This window comes from Peromyscus maniculatus, chromosome 5 (genome assembly GCF_049852395.1).
Source record: "Peromyscus maniculatus bairdii isolate BWxNUB_F1_BW_parent chromosome 5, HU_Pman_BW_mat_3.1, whole genome shotgun sequence".
Taxonomy (NCBI): Eukaryota; Metazoa; Chordata; class Mammalia; order Rodentia; family Cricetidae; genus Peromyscus; species Peromyscus maniculatus.
The window spans coordinates 70,273,766-70,295,742 of NC_134856.1; positions in this window are offsets into that span (position 1 = coordinate 70,273,766).

Here is a 21,977-nt window from a genome sequence, read left to right on the forward strand (position 1 = left end):
CCAGCTTTGAGCCTCACTTCTGGCTGACGGAAGGTGGAGACTCTCATCTATTCTCCCCAGCCTTAAGCCATTTGCCTACTACACCCGAGTCATTTCCTGGGGGCTGCTAAACAAGGTGATGTAGATGGATCGTGATTATCCTTGCTCTAGGTTTTCTCAAGATAAAATATTCTCGGAACTTGTCCACCCATTATCCTTGCTGAAAATGAACATAGCAGCTCCCATTTTTCTCTTGAATTTAATGACATAGCTGGCACCAGAGAGTCGTCCTTGGTATCAAAGATAAAATAGGGGTGGAGTTTGAAAGCAGTGGCAGAGCAGTTGCCCAGTGCGTAGGAAACCCTGGATGTGATTCCCAGCACCACGCACATAAAAGAGGGAAAACCGTAAATAACCAAAGGAACTTTCATCTTCTTCTTTGGAAACTCTTTCCAACTAGTCCTCTCGTTTTGACATGACTATCATCCTCATTATATGGTAGCCAAAGTCCCACTAACATTAGACTGGGAAAAGTCCATTCTGGAAAAGCTGAGTTGCCCAGATGGAACAGAGAGTCTGCTACCGGCCTCCTAATTTCCACAGTGTATAATTAGCAGCTGCTAAAATAATGGAAGTCAATTGAACAAAAATATGGTATGCGTGGCAGTCATGTATTAACTACCTTCTGTTTCCAAACACTTCTTTCACAGTGGATGTGAAGCCTTCACAGGGGCATTACAGCATGTGTCCCTGGGAGCATGGATTGACAGTCTTCTTGAAAAACTTGGGGTGGGGGGGGAGAAAGGGGGTGGGTGCTGTTACTATGTCCAACAAGCAGGCATGGGCATGTCTATTTCACATCTGCTTGATAAAATGATGCATTTGTCAAAAGCAGCCTTTAAGTAGGTTGCCATTATCAAAGACGTCAGCAGCCTGTCTCCCTGGGAGACAGCGAAACCCAGCATTTATCTAAATTATCTCCGTAATATGACAGGGTGATTGCTCACTAATGGTCAGTAACAGTTTTCTTTGTCATTTTCCTAGTCATTACCTCCTCAGAATGAACTCCAGAATAAACTGCTTGCAGTCCGTGTGTGGAATATTAATTTCCTCTTTGCGTTTGTGACTGGCTCTCCCCAACCTCTGAATGTGGCTGAAACATTTCTGATATTTTTATTTTGTAAAAACAGAAAGCAAAATACACCCTCTCTTAGAGAGTTTTCTGGACACGGCCCCTTCACGTGCAAACAAAACCCAAGCTTAGCCCGCCTCTGGCTGTGAAGCTGACAAAGCATACGTGATATCCTCAGAAAGGGCTGGGGGAGGCACTGACAAGGGCCAGTGTTTTCAGCTCTGTTGGGTTGTTGCTGGCCGTGTGCATTGTTAGAGCACTCCCCACTGGAGATAACTACTGCACAGTTAAAACCAGACACCCTCAATAGATGCTTCTGGGAAATTCTGCTGCAACTGCATGAGTATCCAAACCCTGTCCGTTTCTCCAGAGGGGGATGGTACATGTTTTTCTTCCCAGCAAAAGCTATATCGGGCTTCAAAAAAATTAAAATCCCAAGCCAAAGAGAAAAGATAAGAAAGCAGAATTTTTGCCCCTAAAATAAAGCTGAGGAAGCCCCCGCCCCTCCCGAAGACTTTAAAATGTAAAAGAGGTGGCTATACCAGGGAAATATATCGTCATAGCTCATGATGGCCCTTGTGCTGAGCTGTCCAGCCAGCAGGAACCCCACGAATTAAGACAGAATCAGCCGAGTAGCTGTAGTCGCCACTGTAGGCGGGCCAAGCAGGCTGTGTGGCGCCAAACTGTCACCTCCTGTAGGACGAAATGCAGCAAATGCAGACACCAGGGAAACAGATCTGGATACCTTCCTGCCCGTGCGTTCATGGGCAGAGAACAATTCTAAATTCTTTCCAGTCCAGAGAAATCTCAACTACATACTTAGTCCAGCTGTTCTGGCCCTTTATTTTCTTGCCTAGAAAGCAATCATATGACCAATACATTCCTGGTTTGTCCCGTTTCTACTTGGGAGATGTACGTGAGTGGCACACGCAAGCACAGGAACCTGAGTTCAGATTCTCAGCATCCATATAAAAAGTCAGCTTTGACCAAACCAACCCCCGTAAACCCAGCACTGTGGGTCACAGAGACAGAAAGATCACTGGGGTTTACCAGCTACCAGGCAGCTCCACGCTCAGTGTGGGACTCGATCTCAAGAGAATAAGGTCAAGCGGGGTGGAGAAGGACACCAGACTTCCTCCTCTGGCCTCTAAGACACATGCTATGTATTTATACATGTATACACACATAAGTGTGTGCATGCATCAAACACACACACATGCAAAGTAATTAATTTAAAAGAATATACTGTCTAATTATAGGTTTGGAAAACATATGCCCCTATCATTCTTTTGTAATCCATCCATGTCCTGTCTGGTCCCTATGATCAGTCCCAGTCTTACTTCCGTGGGTGCCTGCACTCCCGTCAGAGCTGAACTGGCATCCTAAGTGGCCCATGTACTCATTCTGTAGGATTCATAATATAAAACTCAGCATTTCCCTTCTCATGCTTTTGGTCTTGTCCAGTGTTGTGCAAACATTTCCTGGGGAGATAGGTACCCAGATAGGACACCAACCACAGACAACAAACAAACAAACAATAAACAACAACAATAATTTCCATCCTCGCCAAGCTTGGTGACCCTGTGTTTAGCTAGGGTCACTTACAGGAGCATGGGCCACTCAGGAGTGACTACATCACTAAGGAAAAGGGCTCTCCCTCTCCCTCAGCAACCATTCGCTCCCTGTAAACCCTCTGGGAGAAGCAGGGCCTCACAAGTCACTCCTGACTCTGTGAGGGAAAGTAAAAAGGCCCAGTCGCACAGGTCTCCCATCTGCAATAACAAATGCTAGTGCAGAGGAGAGCAATTGCATGCCATGCCTGCAGGACAGCATTCCATACAAACGGTGCATTTCACAATCCAGATCTCTACTGTTATCCTAAGATAATCTTCTTTCCCACTTCCAAGCCAAACACATTGTCCTTTTGCACCCTGACATGCATTCTCCCTAGGGTGCCCAGTATCACAGCACACACAGCGGAGCTTCTACAGCCCTGGCCTGAATGTAGTCTCTCAGCTTCTGAACTGACATCTCCCATTCCAAGCCTCAATTCCAGGCTATTTTCTATACTGCTTTCATTTTATTTTTACTTTAAAAACAAGTTTTAAAAAAATCACACTGTCTTCTAGCTTAAAATTCCTAATAGTCTCCCAGATTCTCCATATTGCTTCTGACTTTTAACTTCAACCCAGTCTCTGAACTCTGCTTTGAAAGCTCACACCCTCACCCTCAGTTCATCTGTAGTGCACACATTCCCCTGTGTTTGGGCTCAGACTGCAGCTTCGGTCAGGACTGTCCAACCCTCTCTCCTTCATGTACATCTTTTTCTTTGCTTCTGTCCGTATGACAGAATAACTGCAGTTCTGGGTATTGAACCCAGGTCCTTGTACATACCAAGAGGGCACTTGACTACTGAGCCACAGCTCCACCTGTCTATTTTTTTTTTTTAAATACTAACCTTTAACATCATGATCTTGTTCAAGTTCTTTTCTGCCCCTTAAATTAGCCAACCTTAATTATCACTTCCCTACTCTACTTTTCTCTTTTCTATATGTTTCTTGGTCAATTCTTGTGTTTCACGCAGCACTTCCTCAGTGATTTGTCATTGTTGGTCTACTATTTAAAAGCTTGGATGTGAAAAGAGGAAGCCTCAAGAATTATGACTCAAGTCTGACTCAAAGTTTTCTTTAGCTAGGGACACAGAATTGCCAACACTAAGCAAAGCTGCGCTTCATTCATCTATCTCTTTACCCATGCATTCCACAAAACACAGATGGTACCCCTTATCAACAGCATTGCTGTTGGCTTTGAAGATTAAGCAAAGAGTGTCAACTACAGCTTGGCTACAAGCATTCCAAGCCAGTGGCCCCACTTGGCTGTCCCTGCTGTCCTGGTCAGCTTGCTGTCCTTTACCCTATGATTCAATTTATCTCAAGTCAAAGTCACAAAGTAGACAAAGCTTGTAAGGAAAGCTGGGAAATCAGCATCTTGCATTTTTCTTTTTCCATAATGGGACACTGTATTTGCACCATCCCCCAAGATTAAACAACTGTCAAGTCTTCCAAACACACAATAGCATTTGAGTCTATGGCTACAAACTAAAAGACAAAGGACCGTTAAGAAAGGTCCAAGGATAGAAGTCAGGGTGTTATATCAATCAGGAGGGGAGGTGATACACTGAGCAGTGAAGGGGTCAGCGAGGATAGCTGTCTGTGCTGGATCTAGAGAGCAGCTGCAGAGGGCATCTGTAGGCCTGCAGATAGGTCAGCTTGATGGGAGTGTCTATTCCATCATCTGAGCTAGATTAAGACTAGAAGTAGGAATTTGACTTCATCTTTGGGGTGTGTGTGTGTGTGTGTGTGTGTGTGTGTGTGTGTGTGTGTGTGTTTGCATTCTTGCATACTACCAAATTTCTGACCTTTGAAATTTTTCTTCTGCTTCAAGAATGTCTTTCAGCTTATTTTATGATGAAATTCCTCAGTTTTTGGCTGCCTACTAAAGTCCTTGTTAAAATATGACTTTGCCTAGATATGGAGAACTTCAAATTAAGCTAATAGCCAGCAGAGAATATATGCCATAAACAATTCATAAGAAGCATCCCAAACCATCAGCTATATAGGTGTGGAAATATAGAATGGAAACTGCCAAGACTGAAGGGAGAGGGACAGAGGGGGGGTGTTAGTAAAAAAGGCATAAAGTTCCATTCATATAAGACAGATAAGTCCTAGAGACCTACTCCACAGTACAGCGATCACAGCTCTGCACCATGTCCTTAAAACTTTGCTCAAGGGAAGACACTAAGTGTTACAACAACAGAGGAAACATTTGAATGGGATGAGTAGGTTGACGGCATGGATTGTGGTGATGGGGTCCTTGGTGTCCTCTTAATACTAAGGCTCATCAAATTATGTTCTTTAACATGCACAGCTTTTAGTATATCAATCATTCTGCAATAAAGTGGTCCATAAATTAAAAATAAATTTTAAAAAGCTATTTTATTTGTCCATGAACCTGTGCCGCCAAACACCCTTAATGAAGAGGTCTAATTGAATAATTATGGACATTCTAACTCTTGCTAGCTTTGTTTTTTTTAAGTCATAAATTATTTAAAATCATAAATAATTTAAAAAATTCTTCTCACATAACTATTTAAAATCCTAAGACATATTCGATATTAATATGTACCTGGTAGTCAGCTGTTGACTAGTTCAGTCATTTAGAATACAGGGCTCATGGGAAATGGGAGAGACATAATTGTGTGTCTTTTAGAAGTGTATGGCAAAACTATGGCATGCCATGGTGGGAGGCTGACAAGAGTGTAGGAATAATATTACAGTCCAAAGATATCACCCAGACATTTTGAAGCTCTTTCAAAAAATTCTTTCTACTTGGTGATTTCCCATGAACTCAGAGTATCTCGATTGAAGTTCGCACATGGGGTGATTTGCTGGAGGCTCTCATGTCACTTCTCTTAGTTAAAGGAGTGCACTTGGCCAGGTCAACATACTCTAGAAAAGGGCATGAGTTCCCCCACTTCAGAGGAACAGGCTAAGAGTACTGTGAACTAAGCTGCACTGACTCAGTAACTTGAGTTCCTAAAAGAATACCCAAAGTGGGAACACGAACTCTAATAAAAATTAGTTTCATATACTCCAGTAGGCCTTAACAAAATTGCTACAGTATTAGCCAGTATAGATAGATCCATGTTCACAGTATTGATAATGAACCACCATCAAAAGCTTAAATCATGCCCAGTCCATCTATTTAAGGAGAGATTTCTCCCAAGTGTTTTAGGACAAATTTCTCCCAAGTGGTAAATTTCCATATTCCTCTGTTTAAAGCCATAAATTCCATCACCTATAAATTTACTTTTGTTTATTAGCTCTTTTTCTGTCCATGGAACCATTATCAGATCAGTAGACTTCCAGCTCCAAGTCAGTAAAGTGTTGGGAAAACATTGTATTTGCACATGACCTTGAGCAGCAGTTCAAGTCTTTGTGTGAAATAAGTAGCAGACACAGATCATTACTTATACCTAAGAGTCACTGAGCTAGGTTTAAATATGGCCAGAGAGGGACATGCACAGTCTTAGCTTGTATGTAACAAAATACTCATAACTACAGCCACTTTAAAATGTATCTATTTGTATGTGTGCACATTGGTGCATGGCACGATATATGCGTAGTGGTCAGAGGACAATTTGTAGGAGACAGCTCTTTGCTTCCATTGTGAGGGGTCCTGGGGATCACAATCAGGTCGTCAGGCTTAACAATAAATACTTTTATCCACTGAGCTATCTTTCTGACTCTAGCTACTTTGGATACTGTGGTGGTTTGAAGAAAAATGACCCCCATATGCTCCTATATTTGAATAATTGGCCCCCAGTTAATGGAACTATTTGGGAAGAATTAGGAGGTGTGGCCTTGTTGGAAGAGTTATGTCACTGGCTGTGGACTGTGAGGTCTCAATAACCCATGCCAGGCCCAATCAATCTTTCTCACTCTGCCTGTTGCCTTGTGGATCAGGATGTAAAGCCCTCAGGTATTGCCTCAACATCATGCCTGTTTGCTTCCCACAATGTACACAATGATCATGTACTAATGCTCTAAAACTATAATCAGTTCCCCAATCAAATGCTTTCTTAGCTTGGTGTGGTGGTTCACACCTTTAATCCCAACACATGGAACGTAGAACCAGCAGATCTCTGTGTATGTAAGGCCAGCATGGTCTACATACATAGTGAGTTCCAGGACAGTCAGAATTATGTAGAGAGACCCCTTCTCAAACAAAACAACAACAAAACATAAACAAATGTTTTCCTTTATAGGAGTTACCTTGGTCATGGTGTCTCTTCACAACAATAGAACATCAACTAAGATATAATACCAATATCATTTTTATATTAGGCCTCCAAATATCTTTAAGATTTATCTTTTGTGTATATTTGTATTATCTGCATGTATGTGTGTGTGTGGTGCACACAGCATCAGAAGAAGGTGTTCGATTCCCTTGAAACTTGAGTCACAGATGGTTGTGAGCAGCCATGTGGTTGCTAGGAACCAAAATCTGACCTTTTCCAAGAGCAGCCAATGCTCTTAACTGCTGGGCCATATCTCCCGCCTCAAGACTCTAAATACCTCAAAACAGCATCAATTAACAAAAAAATGTCCCTTCCCTTCCTAGAATCTACATAGAAAAGACTAATTGAGGTGGTGGAAACCAAACTATAAAGAGAAGTGTAATCGGGTGGAAGAATTGAAAATCCAAAGGTTGTGGCATTTGAAGAACCTGCCATGCAGAAGCGAGACAGCAATGCTTCTCTCAGTTCTTTAAGGTCCTGAGGGCAGTGTCAGCAACTGAAACACAATACAAAGGGCAGAGAAGAAGAGTCAGGGGAGGAGGAGGAAAGAAGAAGAGAAAAAGGAGAGAGGGGTCCTTTCCAACTCCAGATTCCATTATTATAGATCTGGGTCTCTATGTACTTAACTCAGAAGGTAACAAATGATTGACAGAAAAAAAATGATTTGGCTTCTAATAGGATCTCATTAGCACTGTCCTGTTGTCATAGCTATTCAAGTTCTACTTTTGAGAAAAGAACCCAGTAGAATCACACAAACAATCTGTCTCCTTGCATGTCCTTCAATCACAGGACAGCAAGCTTCTGTTTGACACAGTTTGATATTTTCCTGGAGGAGCCACTGCATGGTGTATTTAGCCTACTGTTTAGTACAAACTCGTTCAAACTGCAAACACAAGCTGGTTTTTACAAATACACAGCTTCTCATTATTTTCTCTGTGTGTGCCTGTGCCTTCAGATTCCTTTACACATGCATATGTTCTCTAGCAAACAGCTTGGCTTAAGCATCTGTTTGTTGTATAGAGAAATGTTCTTTAGGATTTCAGTTGACAAAGATTTCACCAGTATATATAGATTAAGTTCTCGTGGAAAATAAATCAGGGAAAAGGAATTAGAAAGCTCGTCAGTTGGGTATGAGTACTACTGTCCCTTGTTAAGACAGTCCCTCCATTTCAGGGACCTCCAGCACCCACAACTCCAGCACAGAGACAGCACCTTCATGGCAGACACTGGTCTTATCATGGCTGCATTATAGCAGTCCAATAACCTGCTCACAAATGATTTGCCCTATTCCTTCTATTCTATTAATCATTAACATCATTTCAAAGACCTGAAATGGTAAAATAGATCCCACCTATATAGCTAGACAACTAGGTCCTATTAATCTACCTATTCATTTTAATAACTTATTTATTTTTATTTTATTTGCATTGGTGTTTTGCATGTATGTCTATGTGAGGGTGTTAGATCTTGGAGTTACAGACAGTTGTTAGTTGCATCATGGGTGTTGGGAATTGAACCCAGGTCCTCTGGAAGAGCAGTCAGTGCTCTTAACCTTTGAGCCATCTCTCCAGCCCCCTAATCTACCTATTCTTAATCAAGGAAATAGACTCGGTCCCACCATTGTATGATGGTCTATGTCAAAGATGGACTATACAGTCAATAACATCTGGAACTCCTAGATATGTCAGAGCCAATAGGCTTCTCTATCATGAAAGAACCAGGCCTTTATCTTCCCTTAGCAAGGCCTGTGTCAGCACCATAATTGACTACTAGTCACATTAGATCTTCTAGGGACCATTTTTCTCTAGTGGTATATATTCTAATGGGGAACATAAGATCTCACTTCTATTGATGGCTCAGTAGATTCTCATGAATATTTAATAGGTGCATGAATCATATATGAATAAGGACAAATAACAAGTATTGCACGGCATTATAATGTAGCCTTGACTGCACTGACAAAATAGAACAGTGATGACCCTCCTGCACCTTCATTCAACAAACAAACATAGATGGACCCTGTTACCTGAACTTGTTTGCTAATTGGACCAAGGAGGGAGAATGTTGAAAATTACCTGGAAAGTTATGTGCTTGTATGTCACAGAAAAGTCTGGACTGTTCTATGCTCTGGGCATTAAAACTGTAGGGAGAAGAGACCGTAGGTCTGTATCACAGTGAGACTGTAGAAGATGCTTTATTTTCCTAACTGGAGTTGGAAGACAGGCACTGGAGTTGGGGGTACATACTTCACAAGACTGTAGGAAATCCTATATTTTATGAAGATTTTATTTTCGTTTTTTTTCGAGACAGGGTTTCTCTGTGTAGCTTTGCGCCTTTTCCTTGAACTCACTTGGTAGTCCAGGCTGGCCTCGAACTCACAGAGATCTGCCTGCCTCTGCCTCCCAAGTGCTGGGATTAAAGGCATGCGCCACCACCACCCGGCCTGTTTTATGAAAATTTTAGACAACTTTTGTGGAGAAAAATCCCCAAGAGCATCAAATGGTAAAAAGTCATTTGTTTGAGTCAGTTGACTTAGATCAATTTTTTTTTGTTGTATATTAACATCTAGAAAAATTTTCAATCCTTCAAAAAAGTTTTATTTAGGCTATCAAAATGCCAGAAATTCAAATCAGTAGATGATTATTTCATGTTATATGTTATATAATGGAATAGTTGAAACATGCATATAATATGTATGACAGGCAGACATGAGCCACTTCCCTAGCTAACTGAATGTAATTATTTTGTCAAATTTTCCCCACATTCCTTATCTAAAGAAATAAAATGCTAGGCTCAGATTCTAGGGACCACACAGTTCTTCGCAGAGGTTATCCTCTGGGAGCTTCATTTGCAGTGTGTTTTATAGTTTATGTTTACACATGTAAATGCTATGATATAAAGAAAAGTACAGCTTTTGCTGTCAAACATTAAGTGGCACTAAATTCCAGGATCTTTCTGCTGCCTGCCTTTTCCTTCATGCATTTCCAGGTTTAATACCCTGGTCTTTTGGTACTCATGGCTTCATAGTTTTAGCATCCACTGCTCCCCAATGCCAGTGTTCAATGTATTAGGCAAGAGCAATCTAACCCAGGGTTGATGATTGTACTTCAGGGAATGTCTATAAGTGGTACCAGTGGGGTAGGCGTGGCTTCCTCTTGGTTAAGTGTAGCTACCTGCATCTCCAAAATTGCCATTCTATAACAAACTTATATCCTATAGTTTTAGCTAGTGTTTCTGGGATTCCCTGGTGTTTGGGTATGTGCTGGTCAATTCTGATTTACCTTTGAGTGAAGTGAATTGCCTTTTCAAGGTGGCACGTGTATGGTGTGTGTGTGTGTGTGTGTGTGTGTGTGTGTGTGTGTGTGTGTGCGCGCGCGCGCACGCGCGAGCGCGTGTGTGGAGAGACAGAGAGAGACAGGGAGAGATAGAGAGACAGACAGACAGAGACAGAGACAGAGAGAGATAGAGAGACAGACAGACAGACAGACAGATAGAGACAGAGACAGAGATAGAGAGTAAAGTATTTAGAAGTAGGACGCTGCAAAGCATTCATCATCTCCCTGAAGAGGCACAGAAGCGGAAGCTTGGGGCTGTTTGTGCACTTGTTAAGAAAAGGAAAAGGAAGATAACTTACAAGTAGAGGAGTACAGCCCTGACTAACAAATAAGAACTAGATCACAGCAAATTTAATAAATCAGGAGGAAATGAATTTAAAGAATAAAACCTGTATGTCTGTCAAAAAAAAAAAAGCAAGACAGAGAAACAGCTAAATCAATCTTACTCCTCACTTTTTATTCTAAATTAAACTTGAAGTTCTTTGGGGGTGAATATTTATTTCTTCAATTTACTTGGTAAATTCATTTTAATGTAGTCACTGGGTGTACTGGGTGGTTTTGTGTGTCAACTTGACACAAGCTAGAGTCATTAGAAGAAGAAGAAGCCTCAGCTGAGGAAATGCCTCTATGAGATCCAGCTGTAAGGCAGTTTCTCATTTAGTGGTCAATGGGGGAGGATCCACCCCATGATGGGTGGAACCATCCTTGGACTGCTGGTCCTGAGTTCTATAAGAAGGTAGAATGAGCAAGCCAGGCGAAGCAAGCCAGTAAGTAGCTCCCCTCCATGGCCTCTGCATCAGCTCCTGCCTCCAGGTTCCTGCCCTATTTGAGTTCCTGTCCTGACTTCCTTCAGTGATGAACAGCAATGCTGAAGTATAAAACCACATAAATCCTTTCCTCCCCAACTTGCTTTTTGGTCATGGTGTTTGATCACAGCAATAGAAACATTAACTAAGACAATGAGACTATGATAAATTTGGTGGAGAATCAACAACTAAAGAACAGAAAATTGATTTTTAAAAATAACCTTTAAACAGGGGTTGGTGATGCAGACACATAACACCAGCTATTCAGAAGCCTAAGGCAGCAGAATCACAAACTCAAGGCCTGCTCAGGTAACCTAGTAGGACTGTCTCAAAGTATGAAATAAAGATGAGATCTGGCTGGGGATATAGTTGAGTAGCAGAACATTGCTCAGCATATGTGAGGCACTAGGTACAATCCCAGCAGCAATAGGCAGGGGCATGGAGAACAATGACCTGCTTCCCCTTCCAGTATGAGAATGTGCTCCTCAGCCTCCTTAACCAGATGACATGCAGCCCAGATACCCAGATAAGCTCCTGTGTATCTGACCTTTGACAGGTCGAATCCCTGCATCACTAGGGTCAATGTCTTCATCCTTGCAGATAAGATGCCCTTGGTACTGTCCCTGCCTGCTATAATGTACGTTCACTGCAGTCTGATTTCTCAGAGTTGACACAGAGGGATGGTTGGTTACAAGTCATACTGGTGGGCCAGGTTGTTGGGGCCTATCTACACAGCCCATTCCTTCTCCTAAGCAAAGTTTCAGCTAGTTCGACCCCACTGTTCATCGAGTAGATATTTTAGCAAATTATATTTCTGCTGATAATCTGAAGAATGTGGCAGTTGGGGACTTCTGACACATTGAGCTCCCTTCAGGAGAAAGACATCAAATGTGATTATAGATTCCTGTTCAAGGGAGACTCTTCTGACCTTTTAGGGTTATAGTTCAAGTGCATTATGCTTTCTGTATTTTACGTGGCCGTTTCTATTTCCAGCACAATCTACAGAGCACATAGAACTCTGAGAACTGGTATATCATTACCCGAAACCACCATTCTTGGTAAATGTTATGATTCATGGTTTTCTTTCAAATATACTTTTTGCCATGGCACATCTAACATAGTGAATCTTTATTGTTTGAGAGGGTTCTTAGTCATAATGGATAACCTGACATTTGAAAAGCTGGGTTCTAATATTAAGACCAATCTAAAATGCTATTAAAATACAGCGTACAATATGAGTTTGAGAAAAGCACGACTCCTTAATTAAACTCAGCCGTGCATGTGCATTAAAAAGTCTTATAGTCAAGCTACTAGAAGTAAAGTAATTAACAGATGGTCCGTAATATTAACAAAATATGAATTTCTGTTTTCAAACTAGTGGTTTTTATGTTTAGGCTCCACAGAGAACACATTTGACACTTCCAGACCAAAGATAGAAATCAACAATGGTAACAGCATGGAAGGTCAAGAAACCTGGGTTTCAAACCTATCACAGGACTTCTTAAGACACTGTCAGGGTATGGTGTCATGTAGTCACTTTAAAAAATATGTGTAATCAATAATCAAGGTTCGTATTTGAGATTTTTTTTTCTCTTTTCTCTAGTGGAAAACTTTTCTGCTTATGGGTCTCTCAGGCTTTGCACAAAATCCAACCAAACCAGAAACCACAGAAAGTTTTCAAAATCACCAAGGAATTCATATCAACACTTCTCCTAAGCCTGCACATGGCTGGTGTCTGTGGGACTGGATCCATGCAAGGACTGGAAAGCACCCACTTCACTGGGGTTGACGTCAGCGCTTTGTCAGGCAGCATAAGGTGACATCAGTCGTGTGGTAGAAGAAGATCCATGGAATTGTGTTGCATCCACACAGGAAATAAGCCAAGTTTACTTCCATCATCCAGGGCTACACATTCCTCATTTGAATATTGGCTTTTGTCAGCTACAACAGGGTTTTAAACTATATAGTAAGTTGGAAAAATACAGTGTGTGTCCTTCCCTTTCCTGGCCTCTACCACCCAAGGTGCCCTCTCCAGACTGCTTCCTTTATGTTCTAGAAATAGTAGGTGCACAATCTGGCAGCACATGTGAATGGATGTCCCCAGTGAATACCACACAACAGCAGGAAACATTAGCGAGCATCTTCACATCCCAGTTTCACAATGCTTAATAGTGTGTCTTAGACTAAACCGTGTATCCGCACTTTTAGATCTGGGCTTTTGTTTTCCAATTGTTATTATTTCATTGTACAGTTATGCAGTAATTTATTTGACAGACAGATCCTGAGAGCTGGACAGCCACCTTAGCTAAAATGGTAAGCTTCCAGTTCAATGAGAGACCCCATCTCAAGACAACAAGATAGAAAGCAACAAAGGAAGATCTATGATATGCATGCTGCTTTGGCTTCTGCATGCACGTGTGTGGGTACATGGACTCACATAGTGACATGCATGGGACACATGCTTATCTGGTACATTTAACATCTGTTTGCTTTCATTTCCTTTCCTTCAGTTCTTATTTTATGGGTAGTATCTTTGTGTGGAGCCTGACGTGGTTCCTCTGAGTTAGTTTTCAACTCTGGAAAGAAGCTGTCCCTAGATACAGTCCTTGCAGGAGCATGAGAGACACTCTCAGGCAGAAAGAGAGTCCGATCCCTGGCACAGTGTTTACAGTCTGAGGTTGTACATGCAAGGAAGTATTTAACCATCCTCCAAGAGGACAGATGTCAGAACAAAATCTCTCCCTTCTCCCCCACTTCATAATGTGTAATTAAAGAAACATGGTAATTGTTTTGTGCTGAAGATTGTTTTAGGCACTTCAAAAACATGAGTTCATTTAATCATGGTGAATTCTCATGGGGTAGGTGGTGCATTACACACCCACCCCCCATTTTCTTGATAACAAAATGGAGTCAGTAAAGTTCAATGGCAAGTCCAAGATTACACATCCATAAGTTGTAGGACCAGGATCCAAACCTACAGCATTAGGTTCTGGGACCTGCATTCTTCATGACTGTAGTATATGCCGCCATCTCTCTCATTTTATAGTGACAAAGATTCTCTCCTGTTTTTCCTGCTAGGCTCCTCTGAACCCTACAGATACAGCCTCACCCTGGCCTGTCAATACCAAACAAATGCTGCTGTGGGTAGTCTCTAATATGCCAGCGCTGCATTGCTCAGAACAGTCCCAATCCCTTAGTGTTCCTGTCTGAGAAAACTTGAGGTTGCCAGTTGAATTTACTGATTGACCCAACCCACGCCTGAAAATATAGCTATCTCTGTGGAAACGCAGGAACCCAACCTCTCCCGGAACCAGCTGCCAAGGCCAGAGGCGTTTACGTGGCTGGCTCCCTTCTGTTTTAGGCAACTTGCAGTCCTCTGAGTCTCCTGTCACCCTCTTCCTTGTTTCCTCTTTCTCCCTGTGGAATACCATCCACTGTCACTATGAATCACGGTGGCATTCAGCTCAAGCTGGTTGATTCTCCCTGTTGACAGTTATTGTTGTTTAAAACCTTTCCTGACTAGGTTAGGGAGCAATTGATGTTTTATTACCATTATAAACCATATAATAGTTTGTATATTTACATAATTATAGTAATATTTTTATTACTATAACAGGTTATAACTAAACGATTGCTTAGGGCCAGAGTTTCTTCATTCATTCAATTCATTTACTTCTTCTCAGTGATGAGTTCTACTCAGAAAGGTCCCCAGGACAGATGAACTCCAGCCAGGTATCCTGGTCCTACTGTGTGAGATGAAGGTGGCTTGGGGTTGTCTCACCACACTTACAGATTCTCTGGAGCTTCTCCTTGGAGTTGGAAAGGGTGCAGCCACCATGCACCCTGGCCTTCCTGCTCCCCAGCTTGACTTGGCTTCACAGAAGTCCGTCCTATATGACCTGTTTGGGGGTGACAGCTGTCCCCTAGCCTTGTTAAAGGTGGAGGTAACAATCGGTGCTCTGCAATTTGAAAAGTGGTTTTGGGAAGAAGCAGCTTCAGGTCTTTTTTCTTCTACTCTTCTTCTCTTTAATTCTTAATTCTCTTTCACTTCATTTTATTTATTATTTTGTGTATATGAGCTTTTTCCTTGCATGTATGTACGTGCACCACTTGTGTGCCTGGTGCCTTCAGAGGCCAAAGGAATGAGGTGAATCCCCTGAAACTGGAGCTACAGATGTCCACAGACCATCTGTGTTGGCGCTGGGAACGGAACTCAGGTCCTCTGGAAGAGTTGCAAATGTTCTCAACTGCTGAGACATCTCACAGCCCTCTCTTCTATTCCAAAGATGAAATGTAAAGTTCTTTTTAAGACAAAATTCATCAATGATACAGAATCAATATCAACTATAAAAACTTTGACTTTGGACTTATTGAAGTTGAAATGTTTGCCAGAAATAACCACCATTATAAAAGCACTGGATAGGAGAAAACCATCTCTTCTGATGGCTGTGTGCCAGTACATTTTCAATGTGTGTGATAAGAAAGTCACAAAAGTCTTTCCTAAGCTTGAACTTCTCTTCTGCCAGAAGTTTAAAATGATGCAGGGCAGACAATAGAACAAGCTGGAGAACATCCAGCCAGTCCTTGGGCCAGTCCCTGGTGTAAGGGTTAACGGGAATGGACAGGGTGTGAAACACACAGGACATAAGTAAGATCTCTGTATTAACTGATCCTCTAAGATTTGGTGAAGATGCAAACAGTGGCCCAGTTTAGTTCATTTGACCGTGGAGCAGTGGTTCTCAACCTGTGGGTCATGATCACTTTTGGGGGTTGAAGAACCCTTTCACAGGGCCACCTAAGACCACCAGAAAACATAGATACTTACATTATGACTCACAACAGTCACAAAATTAGAGTTAGGAAGAAGTAAAAAAAAGTAATTTTTTGGTTAAGGTTCACCACAGTGTGAAGAACTGTTTTAAGGGTTACAGCATTGGGAAGGTTGAGAATCACTGCCCTAGAAGGTATTTGGGGCTCACAGATATGGGTCAAGATCTTATACTCTGATTAAACACCAAGAAAATTGTAATTGAGGTCACTGAACCCTATCAGGGTTTGCTGTTACCCCAGGTACACCAGGTTTGTGTGCAACATTTTCCAACTTATGACCTTGCTAGTTCATTTCTTCACCCATTCATCTATTTTTATCTGGCAAGCATGGCGAATACATAAATAGAGCATAAATGTTTGTGCTTGTTTGAATCATCTTCTTCCAGCAGAGAACAGTCCTCTAGACCTAGAAAAACTTAGAAGGGTGTGTGTGTGTGTGTGTGTGTGTGTGTTAGAGAAGACAATAGTTTTCCACACTGTCAAATACATAGCTTGCATTGAAATAGCCATGTCAGGAACATTGCTATGATAAATCACAGTTGCATTAGTAAAAGAAAAGCTGTGTCTGAAGAACTAAGGGAGGTAATCACTCATCCATGTATATGTCAGGTGACATTAGCCATTGCTAACAAGTTAGTTATTTATCATGTTCAAAGAAGCCAAATATTTCCTCATTCTCACAGAAATTGTATACTTCTTCCTCAAATGCTTTGGGTCTGTTAAAAATACTCACCAGTACAAAGTGCCAGAATTCTCTGGAAACAAATTCACATAGCCAGCTGGCAAGGTGATATAGGGTGGATCTTCTTGCTCAAATGTCCTAGATGACAGTGAGAACCAGAAATGGCCCTGCTACTGCCACTGACATAAAATTCCTAATTACAATTGTCCACCCAAAACAAAATTGAAGCATAAAGTGCTGTCTTTATTTGGCTTTGATGAAAAAAAAGTTTGGTTTTAAACTTTAAAATATACTGTCTTAGTAGAAGTTCTTGGTTTCAAGGAAGTAAGAAATGGTGAAATAAAATAAAACACAATGAACATGATAAGGCTGTGGAAACAATGGAAGGAGCAGAAATAAAGACAAATTTCATGAAAATATTAGTTAATACCTGTGAATTCAATAACCAAGCTTGGATCTCTTTGAGTTCATGTTCCTGCCTCATCCCGCACCCCTTCCCCCCTGCCTACTCTCCCCTCACCCCTGCCTTCCGCCTCTCTGTGGGAAGTTGGCTCTAGCCACACAGACTCCCACTTCTCTTTCCTTCTGGTACCACAGCTACACTTCCACCTCTCCAAATGGACTTCTGTCCGTTCTTTGGTTTTGACTCCTTTTTTAAGTGCTTGTACTTTGTTAGGTTGATCTTTAATTTCTGGTTATGACATATGGTCCCATAGTTTAAATTGCTGAAGGAATGGTCTAACCGTCTCCGACCTTCCGAACATACTGACTTAGGGCATGATGTACTGTTAGTCACTATAGCAACATACCCAAGACGCCAACTTATAAAGAAAGTATATTTATTTTGGCTCACAGTTGACAATTGGTTGGTCTCATTGCTTCAGACACATGGCAAAGTAGCACACTTTGTGACAAAGAAAAAGTGCTCACTCATGTTCAGGAAGAAGAAGTGAGAGCAGAAGGGTTGGAGGCCTACAACCCCATTGAAGTCCTCTTTATCAGTCACCTAAAGACCTCTCCTGGACCCACCTAGTAAAGGTCCCATGGTGTCCTGGTATCCTCACATCAATACAGCTCTTTAGTCTGGGCCTTTGAGAAAGAGTTAAGTTCCGAAGCAAAGCCAGCAGCTACCCATCCCCATTCCAAATTGTTAAAACTTGACAGTATAAAATATTTATGTTCTTTTGTCTGGATGGGGTGGGATACAAAGAGAAAAAAAGCCAAGCCTGAAGTGGCTATACATATTACATACCACTATGGCCAAAACTCTTGTGTGCATGTGTGTATGTGAGGATGTATGTGAGGATAGAGGATATATGTTCCTGTGTGTGTGTGTGCACATGGGGTACATGTGTATGTATGGAGGTCAGAGGACAACCTCCAACCTGAGGTGTCATTTCTCAGATGCCAACTACCTACTTCTTATTCATTTGTTTATTTATTTGTTTGTTTGTTTTGAGATTGTCTCTCACCACATAGGGTGCACAGCAAGCTCCAGGGATCTGCCTGTCTCCTGGTCCTTAGCACCTGAGTTACAAGCGCGTAGCACCATGTCAGATGTTTGTTGTTTTGTTTTGTCTTTTGAACATGGGTTTTAAGGACGAAACTCAGGTCCTCATGCTTGTGAACTAAGTACTTTACCGGCTGACTTATCCGTCCCCACCCCTCAGTAGGACCAGAAATCTTAGAAGAAAGACATCTTTTTCTAGACAACAGGTCAAACTGTTTAGGAAAAGGAAAGTATTAAATTCAGGTTTCCTCATATTGTCCAACCTATAAGTTATTTTTTTACTTTTAGCAAATACTTTTCAAGGCAAAGACTTTTTTTGCTTGCTTGCATAGTTGACTGGTTTCTTTGAGACAGAATCTCCATACTTAGTTGAAGCTGGACTTGAACTCACTATATAGCTCAAACTAACCTCAAATGTGTAGTCTCCTGTCTCAGCCTCTTAAATCCTGCAGTTACAGGCATGCACCACCATGCCTGCCTGGAAAAAAAAACTTATCTTTTCATCCACAGTAGGAGGTAATGCTTTGATTCTAGAATATTAATCCATCTTTGAATACCAAATGAAATAATTTAAAAAATTTAAATGCCTTTTTTTTAACCTCAGTGTGTAGCATCTGAAAATATCAGGACTGAGCTCAAGCAAACCTGCCATTGGACTAGGTGTGTGATTTAAGTAAGGCAGTTAAATACTCTCTCTCTCTCCCTCTCTCTCTCTTCAAAGAGATGTCTTTATTTTAAAATTCTATCTTGATGAAATTGCCAATGTTTGAAATTGTCCCATACAAATCTTCTCCTCTCTCCACTCCTCCCAGTTCCTCCCATCTCTCCTCTCCCCCAAATTCCCTCTCCTCCCTCCCCCCAGAAAAGAACAGGCCTCTTAGGGATATCAGTGGGAACAATAGACAAGAAGACACACAATAAGACCAGGCACAAAGCCTCACATCAAGGTTGGGTGAGGCAACCCAGTAGGAGGAAAAGGGTCCCAAAAGCAGGCAAAAGAATCAGAGACACCCCAACTCCCACTGTTAAAAGTGCCCCCCAAACACCAAGTCAATAATTGTAACATATATTCAGATGACCTAGTGTAGACCCATTCAGACTCTGTGATTGATGCTTTAGTCTCTGGCAGCCCCATGAACCCTGCTTAATTGATTCTGTGGACCATGCTCTTCCAGGATCCTCAACCACTCTGGCTCCCACAGTTTCTCCTCCCTCTCTTCTATGGGGTTCCCTGAGCTCCAAGGGGAGGAACAGGACAGACCACATGGAGACATCCAACTTGGGCTCTTTCTTCATCTAATGTTTGGCTGTGGGTCACTGGATCTGCTCTCATCAGCTGCCAAAGGCAGCCTTTCTAATGATGACTGGGCTAGGCACAGATCAATGAGTACAGCTGAATCTCACTAGGAATCATTTCATTGATTTTTTTTCCAGTCGTATTTGGTTTTGCTGTTGGGTTCCTGGTCATCCAGGCAGTGTTGAGCATGGACTCCCTCTCGTGTCATGGGCTTCAAATTAGACCAATCATTGGTTGGCCACTCCCACAAGTTCTGTGTCCCCACTGCCCCAGCACATCTTGTAGGCAGGACAGATAGTGGGTCGAAGGTTTTGTGGCTGAGTTGGTATCCCAATCCCACCACTGGCGCCTTGCCTGGTTACAGAAAATGGCTAGTTCAGGCTCCATAGTCTCCAGATGAGTATATGAACACATCCTTCCTTTATTTCTGTTCCTTTGAATTCATGAAGCCTCTGCCTTAAGATAATTTGAGTAGACAGTTCTCTCTTCTGAAAGCACAGAGAGGTTCTAGAATACCATGCAGAATTCTAAACTTTTAAACTCTAAATCTGTTTCTCAGAATAGAGCTCGAGGACTTGCCTGTATCAGGGCCATCAGGTACTTGATGCCCTGGTGAGTGAATAAAGTAACTGGAACAGAGCCTGTGAATCTGCATTTTATTAGCCTTGGTTTGTTCTTGAAGTCTAGTATTTGGATTAGTCTTTCACAGACAAGTCTCTTTTCAATACGTTGCCTGTTGTGTGATATTTTGATTGTGTTCTGACAAATAAAGCTTGCTTGGAGTCAGAGGGCGGAGCTAGCCACTGACTGACCTAAATTAATCATGGAGGTTTGGAGGACTGTAGACAGAGAGGAGACAAGAAGTAGTAAGGCAGGGGTGGAGAGAGGATCTTGGCCCTTTGTGGATGGAGGAATGGTAGAGGTAGAAGGCCAGTGGTGGCTGCTTCCTGCTTCTCTGATCTTTTAGGTTCTTACCCTGATATCTGACTCTCAATTTTTTTTATTGATAAAGATTACTTAGATTAATGCTTCAGTTGCCTTATTTTGAATAATGCAGATAGGAAACATTAAGTGGTCTGTCTTCCTGAAAGGTCAAAGAAAAGTACCTATTACAAATGCCCTTACTCTGAAGCCATGGGTGCATGTGCAGACTGCTGCCAGCAGCAGCCTACACCAGGATCTCAGGTAATACCTGAAACCAGGTTCTGCCTGCCCCCATAAATTCCCATTTAAGTAATGAATTGGGGCCCACATGATTGCATTTGCTTCTAACTTGGGGCCCACTTGGTGGAAGGGAAGACCTAACTATCTCAAGCTGTCCTCGGACCCCTACACATGTACCATGTCACATGTGCAACCCTCCTACAGGATTTATTAATTACTGTAATAAATAGTCAATTGCCTTTTATTCTAGAGACTATCACTTGTTCCACAGAAGGCTCAGAATCTGTACTGTGTAGCTTTATCTCATTTTGTATCAAGTAGTCGTGTTTGATTCAAGGAGATCTGCAGATGCTCTCTGGGAAGGCTTCAGAAATCAATACAGCCACAGCCAGAGGTAAATGATGCCGCTTTAAAAAGGTCAACTTGATAGAGTATAGACAACAGCCTATGAAGTGTGACTGAAGGCCACAAGGCCAGTCAGTCCTTCCTAGACAGGTTGTTGTTAGAAATTTCACAGGCAACATCCTCCTTCTGTAAAGAAAAAGGCTGAAAGAAAAAATGTCAAAGAAAAAACACTCCCATGAGCTTGCTTTGCTCTTGAAGAGGCAATGGGAAACAGCAACGTGACTGGCAGGATTAGCAGCCTGTATTAGTTATGTTTCTGTTGCTATGATGAAATGCCATGACCAAAAGCAATTTACAGGAGAGTTTGTTTTGACTTAGGGTTCTATAGGGAGAGTCCTAATGGCTAGGAAGGCATGGTAGGGTGGTAGGGGCAGGAAGCTGACTGATCACTTCTTTGTCTACATACAGGAAGCAGGAAGAGAGATCAGGAAGTTGAGTGAGGCTATAAACCCTCAAAGGTCACCCCCAGTGATGTACTTCCTCCAGCAAGGCTATATTTCATAACATCCCCAGCTAGCACCACTGACAGGGGACCAGATGTCCTAACAGAGGAGCCTATGGGGGGGGGGCGGCATTCCTTAATCACACCACCACCCAGCCACTTGCCACCCAGTCCCTACCTAAGCCCCAAGGAGGAAAGAAACCAGACTTGTTTTCAAGGAAATAAACAGTAATGACATACAGATCATACAGGAATTCACACAACTGAGGTTTATAAGACTCCAGAATTTAATCTACAGGCTGACTGGTATGTAGGACTCACTGGGGTAAACAGTAGCTTGCTGATACTGAGCCATAAAAACTGGGAAACAGAAAAGCATCTCGGGCGGGCGCTGCCAGCTGGTCACCTGAGGCTACTTACAGAGGCTGAGATAACAGCCACGGAAACAAAGGAGGGAGCCGAGGAAGTGGTGAGCACAAGCACCAAGTCCTGGATGCTAAACCTGGAGTGGGCACTTACTGCAGGCCTGGTGATC